The following is a 14,786-nucleotide window of genomic DNA, read 5'->3' on the forward strand; positions in this document are numbered from 1 at the left end:
CTAGTTGAAAAATGTTGTGCTTTGAAGTACAAGGTTTTCGGTCTATGGTTATTACTGCATATACGTCATAAAGTCATGGTTGTAACTCAGAAACATCATCATCATTACCCTGTTCAAAAATGTAGTAAAGTCAAATCAAACAGTAAAATAAAGCTTTAGTTTGCTTCTTTGATATGTAGGGCGTAGCTTCTGCAGAGTTTGTTCCCCTAGGTCAATCAAACCTTTTACTTTAAAGTTTTTAAAAAAATTGGGCAACGGTGTTAATAAAAAAATATACGATTCATAGGAAATAGGAGAGTGGTTCTTCCACTATGACTCTGCACCTGCACACGCAGCTATTTCTTTTTTGGCAAAAAGGACATGGTTATATTACTCCATGCCTCTTACTCGCCTGACTTAACCTTGTTTGAGTTTTTCTTATTCCATGAAAAGATGCTTGCCGACAACGATAAGCCATTCAAACAGAGAACAAAAAATTTTTCTAACCTCATATTGAATGGAGAAAAGTAAGAACTGCAAAGTCCCCAATAATGCTACTTTCCAAATATTAATCCCCATGTTTTGTGGTCATTTTTAAAATAAAAATGGTATTATTAAAGAGGAGAGAAGGCAAGTATGAATTATTACAGAACATTATGCAATACAGAGTTGTTGGTAACAGAAAGGTCAAACGAAAATAAGGAAAATTTGACATTGGACGTGAGTCAGATTTATTCTGTGTAAGCAAAAATAGAGAAGGATTCATTTACCAATCCGTTAAATACAGTAATGCTTGAGCTATTTTTCTATATAGACACCGCCATAATTGAGATACTTGTCGTAACATGCGATCAATTGTTTTATGCCTTTGTCGAAGAGCTCTCTCACTAGTGAATAGACCAGTGTGTGATACTGGATGACAATAGTTACATGCAAAATCGCTGGTACCTTGATCGGGGTTATTAGGCGGATGAACACAACACCTGCAATAAGCATTCCACGTATCTAGTTTTGAATGTCGCAATTTCCTGCACTGTCTCACGCAATATCTACTGCTACTGGCATGAGGACAGCATACGTCATATATTTTTTCTACAAGCCCAGTTAATTACGTTTACATTAAAAGAAAAAACATCGGTAAACGTTCGTTTGACGATGGAAACCATTATAAATAAAACAAACGAATATAACACTCTTATGATCTGGTTCGTTATTTCCAGATCATTTATTCTCCCAAATCATCACAAACAGGGAGTTGTTGCCGTTGGAAGATTATTCGTGTATTCTATAATGGTGCGTCGTTTCAAATATTGTTATGAGACTATTTACGTAAAAATTACTGTTATTTCAATCAATTGTTTTTATGTTTTGTAAATTGAGAATATAATTAAAAACAGAAAATGATCAATTTTGAAACGTAATAATAACAATTCCGAGTATTAGCCGTACGTAATACAAAAACTATTTTTGCTCAATTTTCCGTATCAATTAAAGTTCATAAAACGACCTGAATGAATAATGAAATTTCAAATAATCATAGTATATTTGTGCTCTAACCAAATATAATATAATAATGAGATTATATTGTTTAAATAATCTTTTCATTTCAACAAAACCTATATCAAAAAGATATTTTAATTCCTCCCAAAAACGCATATTTCTTTTTGGTTTTTTGTCCCATTTGCAAGGTGTTAGTCCTACTTCTTCGAGGTAACTATGGATGATGTCCTGTTTCTATGGTTTGCTTGGTAGATTTTGCAGACATACTATCATAGTCATGGCCTGTCACACCCATCATCTTAACGTGCTAATTGAACCACGTATCTGGATATATGGAGAGGTTCCTCTTAATTCTCGGCTGATATGATTAGGATTTCTTATATCTGTAGTGTTTCTTCAGTAAGATTCAAAAGTAACTAGCTGTTGTCTTTTTTTTGGCAAGTTTCTCTGCTTCCCAATTGCCTGGTCTACCCTGATTAGACGTACATTAACATTAATAATAAGAAATGTGTTTTTTGGTCATAAAACTCGCCTGCAAAAGTACAAGGTTATGGTCTTTGTTTTTTCGATTGTAGAACAAGTATAAATTTAGATTATTACAAAGAGATACTGGGTTGTTTTTCAGTATTATGGAAGCAGAAAGAGGCTTTAAAAAGGAGCCAACGGCTCTTTTCTTCATCATGACAATGCGCCTACAAGTAGCTTTTGATTCAGTTGGTTCTATCCTCTTAAACTATTTTAAATCTCCACTTACATGATTCAACGTTTTGTGACCTCTGATTCTTCTTAAAAGTATCAAACATTTTGTCAATATTCATAGAAGTTCATTGCAAATAAAAGTTATTTCAAAAACAGCTTCTAATGAATGTGCAATGACTAGCGAAGATCAGAAAGAAATTAATTCAAATTCCATTTTCTTTTCACTTTGATTCTAATATTTTTTATTACCTCACATATATTTGTTAATTCATCAATTGCATCTTCTTAGTTAGCTCCTTGTTATTACATGATATTTTTCCTGACCTCTTGTTCTTTAACAATTTGCCATGAATTGTATTTGTTATATCTTATCAATTTGTTTTATTTCTGTTTCTACCTCAAGTTATATTTTGTGGAACGTAATATTTATATTACGTCAAAAGCTATAATCATTTTTTTTGTACATTCTCACTGTTATATAAAACTTTGGCGACTATCTTAAAACTCGGAATAAATGAAGAAGAGAACGTATTAAAATACTGGCATGTTCGCCATAGATCGAGAACAAAAAAAAAATAAGAAAGTTTGCGCCGTCGTTTTCCGCTTCTCTTATTAATGTTCCAACAGAAATTTGTCTCAGTGGAATGGAATTCATAAAATGCATACCCATCAGAAGTTTTAAACTATGACAAGTCGGTTCCTTTTTTAACTATCTTATATTAGCTTGGAATGCATCTATGTAATGGAATATTTGAACGTGATTTTTATCCACTTAATAGAGTGGAATTCTATTGAAACTTCACGTGCTCATTTAGAACCAATGACTAAAGAATAATCTAATAAATTTACCCAATTATCCAGATCAGATTATAACGATAGCAGGTAAGTTGTAATTTCTGGAACCGTTGGCGATATTTATACTGAATACACTGTTTTCACCACCACTACACCCACAATCACATTTACACTGTCTGACGCGAGTGTTGGTGTAGTGGTGGTGTTAAACAGTCTATTCAGAACGACAGCATGTAATGAAATATTTTCTTGTGAGTACACCCGCAATCTCGTGACATTATTTTGATTTTAAGGTACCTCAAATCCTTTCCACATCTAAAGTACTTACTTAAAATAAATGTACTGGTTCTTAATGTTCTATTTTGATCAAAACAACTCACTTCAGCCACAATAATTAATTAAAATAAGCTCTAAGGTTTCATACGTTTTGTATTTCTTAATGTACATTATATTAGAATTAATACATTTCTTTTTCACTTTTCACTTTTCAAAGTTAATGAATTATCTTTTGACTTTTGATACAATGAAAAATAATAGCGTAAAGTATAGATTTCCAATATCAACCTCTGAAAATGCCCACTAACATTGAAGGTACTGATTCATTCGTGATTAGGCTAGATCTTCCGGCAGGCATCAATAACGAAGCAGATTGATAATTTTGATATAGAATGCGCAATTAAGTGGTTCATGTGAGATTAATTTATTAGAAAAGTGATTTTATCTGCTCTATGAACAGAGTTATCTTGTTTAATCGGCAATAAATTTTCTAGCTATGTAAAAGGTGAAGTTAATTCATTGAACTAACATATTGAGAGAAACGGATCAATTTTTATATGGCTTTATCACTTGCTTAAAATAACAAAGTATACATTACCTTCAAGCACTATTTACAATATGCTAATTTAATAATATTATGGAACTAATTTCCAAGACAGGAAACTTCATAGTACACTAAAATGTCGCCAATTTGTCCAGGAATATAATTAATGCTCTGTGTCTATGAGCTTTATGGCCTCGCCTCTTCAATTTACAGTTTGTATTGTCTCACTGAGCCTTATAATTTGCCAAAGAAAGTCTTCTGGGGGATAATGCATTGAAGACATAAAGGATTCAATCCTTTTTTCTTCACGTAGCTCCTTCTTAACATTAGTTCATAAAACTGAAAACCAAAGTAGGTATTCCATAGATTATAAATATCGAAGATTGAAGTCTCAGATTTATATTGAAGATATAGAGAGTTTTTTAAGAGGGCCGGAATTGCTGAAGGGGAAGAAAAGAACATCGTTATAGCACTTTATAACTCTCTCTGTGCTATTCTCATTGGCTCTCCATGGCGTAGAAGTTTCGGTATGTTTAAAAAAAAAACAAATTACGTATAATAAACGATTGTTTCTAAAAACAGATAACCGTTTGTTTTTTTAAAGGACAATTCTCAAAGACTATATTTGTTTTTACAAAACAGTTTCTAAACAACAATGACTCTTTTTTATAAAAGAGAGTTTTTAGAGAAATACTGTTTGTTATCATAAAAGACAGCCTCCAAAGACAACGACATATCATAGTTCGTTTAGAGAGATAAAAATGAAACCTAATAAGAAGCATTCAAATCGAATCGAATCATTGTCTGGAGAAAAATAGAGATAAGAGAGTTATGTACGGCAGCTTGTTCAAGTTGGCTCAAACTACTGATGGAAAAAGAAAGAAGATCGATATACCACTCTTTATCTCTCTCTAATCTGTTTGGATGGATATGAAGTTTCATATGGTGAAAACAGCAAGGTAGAGGAATAAAAAGTTTTAAATTCAATAGCGAGTAAAAAGCAGATAGAGAGTTGTGACTGACTCACTTTCAATAGTACAAAACCATTCAGATGCCGCTCTATCTATCATTAATATCAACTCTATGAACCTCAGTATGTTCGTAACTTAAAAACCAATAAGGAAAAGAAATTTTTTGTCATTCAATATTGAATTACAATATTTGTTTGAAGAGCAGGAGCCCAAAAAAATTAATAGGAGCAAGACCGAACTGTTTCAAATAAAATCGAATAAAAAAATTCAATACGCTAGAAAAGTATCGCATCACACATAAAAATGGCAAATCAGCTTCCCGTAATTTTAATATTGCTACAATAAAAGAAAATAACAGAGTAGCTGTTAATGCTAATCAACTGACAAGGGTATACCTTGCAGCCAAGACTCGCATGAGAACATGCGCCCTGGATTAGGGTAATATATTTTGTTGGCAATAGTCCGGAAAGTACCTGGAAAGTAAAATACGTTGTTGGCATAAGAAGAATTTATCTTTTAGCTCCATACACTTTTCCCAGTGATATTTAATAAGTTCGGTACCCTTCTTACGATAAGAATCGTCAAGCTTCTCAAAATAGCTATCAACTGCCGCCATCACCTCTTCATTGTTTGACCACTAAGCCATTTTTTCAAGTCTGGGAACAGAAAATAATCCGAAGGGGCTAAATCTGGTGAATAATGTGTGCATGAGGTAGCAATTCAAACTTTATTTTATTAATTTTGGCCATTGGAATAACGGATGTGTGAGCTGGTGCAGTGTCTTGATTGATATTTGATTGCTTGCCACTGATATTTTTCTCCTCTTTAAGACAGTCAATGAAAATAGTCCCTAACGCATTCCAAAGAAGAGACGCTTGACCTTACTTGCAGATGGAACGGTCTTTGCCATCTTTAGAGACGGTTCTCCCTTTTCAGTCCATTGTTTTGACTATTCTCTTATTTCGGGTGTGAAGTGATGGACCCATGGTTATGAAACGGGGCATAAATTAGGCTTTACTTCTGCGAAACTCTCAATGGAAACATCTTCACGACGATGTTTTTGTTCCATTGTGAGCAGACGCGGCACCCATCTTGCGCACAGCTTTCTCAAGTCCAAATTTTCAGTTAATATACAATGTATCGAAGTTTTTGAAATGTCTACTATGTCTACTCGCTCGTGCACTTTCAGTCGACGACATCCAGTACTGCTTTCTGGATTTTATTTATGGTCGACCACTGCGATGTTGGTTTTTGCAGGTCGGACGGCTGCGTTTAAACTCTTCTACTCAATATTTGATTGTTGATAACGAAGGAGCAATCTCATCCAGAGTAGAATCTAGCTCTGCTTTTATATAGATTAGGCTAAGGCCTCTCAAATAAAGTCATAACGATGACAAATTTTTTCCACGTTTACAAATTCACTGAAAACGTTCACTATTGATGGCTGTGAAACAATTACTAAACAATGTAGCGTTCTCAAACTTGAAATATATGCTGCATAGATTGTGTACTTTCTAATATAGTAGTATTTCTCAAGCCGCTACCGTCATCTTTAGGTCAGGCCAGGTACTTCTTGGACCACCCTCGTAATAATAGTTATTATATCTCATTGCAATAATTATAAATCATCATTATGCGAATTATGCGCGGAGTGTAATGTGGTTAATTCATATATTTTTGTAACATATTATAAAAACCAAAATATTGAATTATCTGTTGTACTATAATAACAATAATACAGCCAACGATGAATATATGTTTGTTTAATTAACCATGTATTGTTCGACTGTTTTTCAATGGTCTATGACAAAAAACCGTATTGAATAATAGTTGAAATTAATTGAACAAGCATCGATTACTAAAAATTCCATATACAATAAATTAAGTAATAAAACGTCGAACATGAACAACGCCAAACTAAAACGCAATCTGGCCGAACAACACACAAATCACTCGTTGAATGAGGCTGGTTGGCTCGGTTTGGCTTTTATATTGATATTGGTTGTATTTTGGGTGGGTAACTCGCCCATTATATTGCGAGAGGCCGAGAATGTAGAGACTTCGGCCCTTTTGAAGTGAACAGTCGATGTCATGACCGCAACTAAAATTTGCTCCTGCAAATTCTCTCTATATACATACTCGTATAAGGGCTACTCGATCCAACAGGGTCTGAACCGATCGATGGAAGTTGGTAATAAGCAATCGGTGATGATAGTGATCGATTACTCCCATTTTCTATATTTTATTGGGGCGGTTAGTCTTGATAACCACATTCATTTTTTATGTGAACGGAATAACTCTCCGGGGGGCTATAAAATGTTGAGTGTTAAGGAGATTTCATGCAGAACGATCATTTTCATTTTTTAGACGACATGAAATTACTCTGATGACTTATTAAATACGATGAGATTTGTCAACCAACGAATTGGGAATATACAGGGTGTTTCTAAATTGATGCGACAAAATTCAGAAGTTGATTGCTCGTAATAAGATGGCCCTTTCCTAAAACAAAATTTCCTAAGTTCAACCCTTTCCGTGATATCAAAATTGAGTTTTAATATTTTTCCTAAAATTTTGGTGAAACTGGACACTTGAAATTTCGTAATTTTCGTACACTCGCAAAGGACTAATTACGGGTATTTTCTCGATATTCCTGTTACATTATATGGGGATGAAATTAGCAGCCTTCACTTTATTTCATATCAATACTTTTTTTCAATATAAATTTTCATGGAATAATATTATAATGAATTGATTTTTTTCCCAAAATCAATAGCTGTTTAGAAAAAAAAACACCATTATTCATAATTTCTTCAATAAATTGAGAGGAAACAGTAAAGATTTGAAATGTAATATGCTTCCAAAGGGTTCAAGCTGTTTATCATCTATCTGTATCTATCATAATTTTTTACAATAATAACGTTCGGGCAGACGAGAATCCTCATTTTAAAAATGTTTTTTCAGTGAACGTATGGATTGGTATTGTAGGGAATAACTCAATTGGGCCAAATTTTCTGCCTCAGCAGCACTGAATATTTCAGACGAACGCGCTCATCATATAGTTCACGTAAATTTGGACATGAGAAAAATTACTGTAAGATGGATCTCCAAAAGCGTGCAAGGGTATAAGCATCGCGTTCGATTTGAAAACGATGTAGACTTCTTGAACGAATTGTTACTATGGATGAGGCTTGGGTACATTTCTAAGATCCAGAAACAAAGCAACAATCGATGGAATGGCGATTCCTCCATGGTTCTCCAAGACCTAAGAAGCTTCGTGTCCAAAAATCTGCGGGAAAAGTTCCTGCTTAAGTTTTTGGTATTACCATGAAATAATCATGATTGATTTTTTGAAAAAGGGTAGAACAATAACTGGAGATTACTATTTGACATTACTGATCACTCAACGGGAAAAAATTGAAGAGAAAAGACGCGGAAAGCTATCCAAAGGTGTTTTATTTTTGACAAAGACAAAGCCACTGCATACAAATCTCATGTTGCCGTGCAAAAAATTCGTGATTTAGGGTTTGAATTACTAGAACACCCCCCTTATTCACTAGATTTGGCTCCGACCGACTATCATCTCTTCCCTCAACTGGAAAAAAGTAAATTTTCTTCCAACGAGGAGGTAATAAAAGCGTGGAAGTCTGGTTTGCAGAGCAAGAAGAAACATTTTTTTGAAAGGTCTAGAGACGTTGCAGGTTCGCTGTAATAAATGTATCCAATTTAGAGGAGAATATGTTGAGTTAATAAAATATTTTGACATTGAAATTTTGCTTGGTTTTATAGTAGGCTACGGATATCACAACCGTTGGACTGGTCGAGGAGGGCCCTGGCATTGGCTACCTCGATCTTTAGAGTTAAACCTTGTGACTTCTGTTTATGGGGTTTATCTACACGACACCCAAAGTTGATATCAAAGACCTCAATAACCATGAACTCGATTTAAAAGGAATTAATAATATTGATATTGAGATTTTTTTATTTTCTCTATATGAAATGGAATATACGGAACACTAAAACGAATGATATAAATTAAAATAAATGCATTTGAAATATGATGTTTAAGTATACTGATAAGAGTATGTTTATTGAGAAACGAATAAACAACTCAAACCATTTTTGTGTAACAGACAGGTCAAGTAATTAAAAAATTCTTATGTAGTTGATAATAGCAATTTCAAAGATTTATTTTGGAAGAGATATTATCGGCATAAATGAAATGTCATGAAAGAAATAGATACATGGCACCATTATACTCGAAATTAACCAAAGTACTATGAGGGGATGTAAGAGCCACCGTAATTTATGCTCATAACTCCATTCATTATATTTTAAATGATTTTTTGAATACTACGCAAGCAACACAATGATTTTGAATTATCAAATAAAATATATTTTTCTCTGTATTTATTGGAATTATATTTCTTTGTTTACAATTCTTCATTTCACGTATTTTTCTTATGCGACTCCAATAACCATGTCATCACCCTTAAAGATTTATGAAAATGGATAAATGTAAGTGTTAGTGTAGTGGAAATGTGAAGTGTATTTTTAAGAGTTTCTTAACTTTCAGGTTTCTCAAAATATCTCGATTCATTCTACACCTTTTTTACCATACTTTACCTATTGACTATTGACGCGTCCTCTCTCTCTTGATGAAATGAAAAATTGTTAAAATATTCAATAAAAACAAGTTAATGATTCCGCTTAGTTTTAGCTCAAATTTTGAAATTTCCCCAATAGTTAGCGCTACAAAAATAATGGAGAATTATGATTTCAGTAAACTATGACATTACCAATTTCGAAGAAATATCTAATAAGGCAATAAAATCGATAAATTACATTAATAGCATAGGCTTCGAATTTTTATGACTGAAATATTATTAATTCAATTAACTATGATTTCATATGTGTATATTGTTGTTAAACCATTAAAGCTGAGAATGTGTTGAAATTTGCGTGGGTTGGTTGTCACCTTGCAGTCAAATGGTCGCCGGTTCAAGTCTGACCTATAATTATTATTCAAATCATTCTTAGAGACAAATTGTACCAAGACCAATTTCATGTTTTGTTTATATTTTGTATTTACCAACATAAATTAACATAGAATAGAACTTTCTGGAAAAAGTCTCTAACAGGTTCATATTTTAAAATGATGAGTGGAATTTCTGGACAATCAATTTAGATAAATGCGATTTAATGTGAAAGTGGCTGCGATTTAAGGAATTTACATTGTTTCACTTCGTAATAAATTGAAAGATTATTTATCATAATTATAACTTAGCTCAAATCTTGATATGTTAAGTTTATTAAAATAAAAGAAAGATGATCTTTTAAAAACTATAACTTCATAATAATTAGCTAAGAAATATGCTATTGAGTAAAGTAAAATTGATTTTGAAAACTAACATTCAATGTAAAAAAGTGAAACGCATTCATAAGAAAATGTGAAAAATAGAGTACATGAACATAATACTGTATACATTGACTTCGGGAGCTGTGGGATAAAGTTTCAATCAACTTTTCTAATGAATCACGTATTGTCATCAAAAGTAAGAAAGTATAAATCAATAGATCGATAAAAAGTTAGTGATAGTTCGATTAAAAGCTAGGCAAGGTAGATATAGTTTGGAAATAAACTCTTTCAGTTGAAAACTACAGGCATAAATATTCTTCTTCTTCTTTTTCTTCTCATACTTCCCTAAATACATCACTTGTTGCACTACTGTGTAAGTCTGAATTTTTCCAAAGGAACAGTTTTAATATCTGGGAACAGATTATTGCATAAACATTTCATCAACGATCTCGTAGGAGAGAATATATGAATAAATTCACAGTTAAATTCGTGCTACATTTAAATAAAATCGTGTTGACTTCTACCTAACTCGTGTAAAGTTGGTATTTGTGAATTATTGGTGAAAACTTTCGAATGGCTTAACCTGCTTGTTAATTCCATGAAAAGAAAATGAAAATTCATGTTGATTTGAGTTGTTCCATTATAAAATAATCCAACAAAATATTATGGAATAAACGATAATTAATATCTATTTTTTATATCTACAACGTGTTCCGGGACTTGATGCAAAAAATTCAGTTGTAACAGATGATGTGACAATAATACTGTGACAAAATTTTCTCATACGGCACCTCGTTTCTGAGTTATAGGCTTTGGGAGTTGCGAAATCAGAACTTATATTTAAGTATATTTTCTAATTTATACATTCGAATATTATAAATTTTCAATGAATGATTATATATATCCAGTGCGTTCGACTTTTTGTTTATTTTACAACTGGACCAATCTACAAAACATACTTTCGTTGTTCCCTTCGTTTAAAAATTTATTGCTATATTCTTATGAACACACTTTTTCTTCGAGATTACATTTAAAAATGACAAGGTGATTTGTAATAACGTAACGCGAGAAATTATTCACAGCAATACACATCAACGTTTTTCTTTTTTATATAATGTGAAAATTCTGGCTGTTGTAGCAAAATTCCAGCCTAGAAAAAGAAAATTACGAAGCATTTGCTAAATATGATAAGTGAGTTTAAGGGTTTCTTGAGATATGATGCAATTTTTACTAAATCAGTGAGAGGATGAACTGGAAAATGTTGAGAGAGCGCTAGGAAGATGAAAGTAATGTATAAGCATAAATAAAAAATGTAGATTGAAGTGAGTTTATAACCTATGAGAAGAAATTCTAGAGAATTGCCCACATTTATCGGTTCACAAAAGTACTCTAGTCAACTTGATCGCGTTTATAAATAAAAAAAGCTTGATAAATATTCTAAAATATTATTAATCTAACGAATGAAGTTTTCATGATAACTCATTGACGTTACCCAATTCTCCGTGTACTTACATTTATTTGCGTAAAATGATTTGATCAGTTTTCTTTTTATACGCACACCAGAAAGCCGATTCTGAAAGTATAGAGGCGAACGTACCCATAGATGAACCACATCCTACAAATAGCAAACTCGAGCTCTCGTGCCAGCGCATTCATGGGCAGTACTAAACGTACATGAAACAAACAAATTTTCAATTCAAATCTTTCGTCCAGTTACCTTTCGAAACAATTCAATGTATCAACCAAAACGATCGTGATTTATCTAAACACTTAACTAACTTATATAATGATTAACTTATCACTAAGTATATAATTACTTTTCTAATTTATTTAAAGTTACCGGTTATTTTTTTACTTCGTTCCGTTTATCATGATTTTTTATTATAAACTAACTGCTAAACAAGCTCGAATTTATATCAGAAAAGAATTTCTAGAAAAGGAAGCTAGGCGAATGTGGATGGCCATGTAGCCATAGTTCAACCAGCTCAATCCTTTTTTAGGCCTTGTATAATTCAAGAACTTTTTTGTAATATTAATATTCGAAAGTATTAAATTTTTTACACATTTTTCTATATTTTATCTAATTATTTCCTTTTCTTTTTAAAATGGTCCTTCTTCAGCTTACATATGATATGCTAAGTTCGTTTATAAAATATATATGTTTATCCTTTTAATAAATTAAGTTTTATATTCCGCATTTTTGTTTATTCGATTGATGGCTCTTTACAACTCCTACATCTGCACGTGTTACAAATCTAGCTATTTGTATATTATTTATTTGTGTTGTTTCAAATGTACTCTGTACTCTTTTATACTCGTAGTAGATGAAGATTCGAGGCAAATGCATTTGCTTGTAGCACACTTTATTTTATTTGTGTTAGTTCATCGTATCCAGTTTATTTGATGACATACAAAGTGAAACACATCCCATATTGAAACCAGGAGAAATACTAAACTACAACAATTAAAAGCTATCAATAGATCATTATATATTTGTGAATAAAAATGATACATAGTTGTTAACATAAACTTCCTCAATACCTCTGTAACTTTTTGATGTTTTTGTCTGTAGACATCGCCAATTCAGAAGTTGCTTCGCATTCTTTCGTCCAAGCTTACCTTTAAATACATAAAAAATTCCCAAGCAAACATTTTCTACTGAACATTGCATTCCCGTTTGCGAGAAAAACAACACCTAACAACGGATCAAACACATTAGCAGCTTTTGTTAATGTTGCCAGATATAATAATCATAATTATGGACTAATTCTGATCCTGACCAAGATTTTACATCAAGATAACAGTGATTTTTCTGTCGTTTATAAGAGATAATGCGTATGGAACCACTTAAAATAAATGACAATTTTTAGCTTCAACTCTAAACAAAATTCAACAAGCATTTGAATAATTATGATTTTCTTTTACACGAACTCAAACAATCATTTCGGCTAGTATCATTAATAATAAAGTTATACTGGAAGCTACAAATGATGTCCCGAAGTTTTTTCCTGATAAATGTTTCGTATATTGTAATTCTGCTGACATAATTAATAACAACGTGCTTTCTAATTTCCAACATGTAAACTTGTGTTTAGAGTTTTGCTTTATATTTGAGAAAAATGATACGAGTTTTTGAACATTTTTTATTGTCAAATTTTAATGTGAATTTTTGATTCAAATAAGTTGGGAACCAACAGAGTGTTTTAAAAAACGTCAAAATAAAATTAATCCAATTGTTGAGCTTTGTATAAATGATATTATATTCACAACTTGACTAGTGCCAGAAAGATCACAGAGAAATAGCAAATTTTAATGAGACATATACACTAGGAAACCTAATAGAAATAGAACCAATTATTAATAGAAATTTGTAACGACCAGAATCCATTGAGGCTTACTAATATGATTTTTTGCTTCTTGAGGAACAACCGTCTCCCAGACGGATATGGGAATTTACCTTCTTTTTGTGAGCACATCTATAACAGAAGCTTATAAATCATAGAATTATTTATTATTGAGATGGAATGTGGTATATAATTACTGACTATCCATCAAACACACAGTTATATTATGATATAATACAATAAAATAATGCGGAATATGACAAAGAAATAACCAATAAAAAGACAAGTTGAAACAAATATTTATTATATGTGATTATTATCAATCAAATATGAAAACTGGAATAAAGTCAAATAATGAATAAAAGTATGTTAGTCTGAGAAGCAATAATAAAAGCAAATAGGGAGTAGATTGATAAGAAGTATGTTTGTACGTTCTCTAGCACCAACATTTAGTTCAAAAAAGAAGTAAAAATATCTGATACCACATTTATGAGAAGTGTATAAAGATTAAAAAAAAAGACTAAATAAATAAAGATACATATTTAAAAAATAGACAGAAAAGAAACAGTCAGTAAAAAAACAAAAGACAGGGAAAAGTACGTTAGTGGGAACCCCCGCCGGCATATGATTGAGAATATCCATTTATGAGAAGACAGGGTAGGTTAGAAAAAAGGTAATTCTTACCTGCTTAGATTCCAGTGAAAGGCAGAGAACATCCGGTATCAAAACAGAGTATACACAGACACATACGAAGCCCTACCCTTTTTACTCGCTCCCTTATGTGATCTAGTACCAAATCTGGAAACTATCTTCCTCTGACAGATCGATGTTCCATTTGAAGGGCTAAGAAATAACCTATAGAAATATTTAGACTAAATGAAATAAGATAAGGTTGTAGAAACACAAGAAAACCCAAGTGAAGCGGAAGGACTAGTTTTCTCTGTACCCTTACTTGGGTTTGGCTTATAGTAGATCCCATTGATCTAGCTTCTTTTTTTCTCTTTATCGCATGACTCGGCACAAATGCGTAGGGTGTAATAAGTTAATTAGCTCGGAACATGCAAAAAAACTTGCTACGTTTGTGTTAAATAAATGTAATTTTTCATAGTTAGTTCGCTGTTTTTTGAGCATGTTATTTTAATTTCATAACTGTTATTTATGACTTACATTGAAAATATATTTGCTTAAAATTGTTATTTTTTGTATTGTTATTAAGAGAAACCTTTAATGATCTTTTAGAAATCAGTTATTTGCGAAAATGAAATACTAGTCGCTAAAACGCCATGCGAGCACCGATGGTATAAAAATTGACGCGCCAA

At 32.1% G+C, this 14,786-nt stretch overlaps 1 protein-coding gene across 1 annotated transcript in view; it reads left to right on the top strand.

Annotated features, from left to right (window-relative positions):
- Nucleotides 1-14,786, top strand: part of LOC130898484 (voltage-dependent calcium channel gamma-5 subunit-like) — a 262,875-nt gene that overhangs the window by 81,891 nt on the left and 166,198 nt on the right. The gene's annotated exons all lie outside the window — the stretch shown is intronic.

Source organism: Diorhabda carinulata, chromosome 10, assembly GCF_026250575.1.
Source record: "Diorhabda carinulata isolate Delta chromosome 10, icDioCari1.1, whole genome shotgun sequence".
Taxonomy (NCBI): Eukaryota; Metazoa; Arthropoda; class Insecta; order Coleoptera; family Chrysomelidae; genus Diorhabda; species Diorhabda carinulata.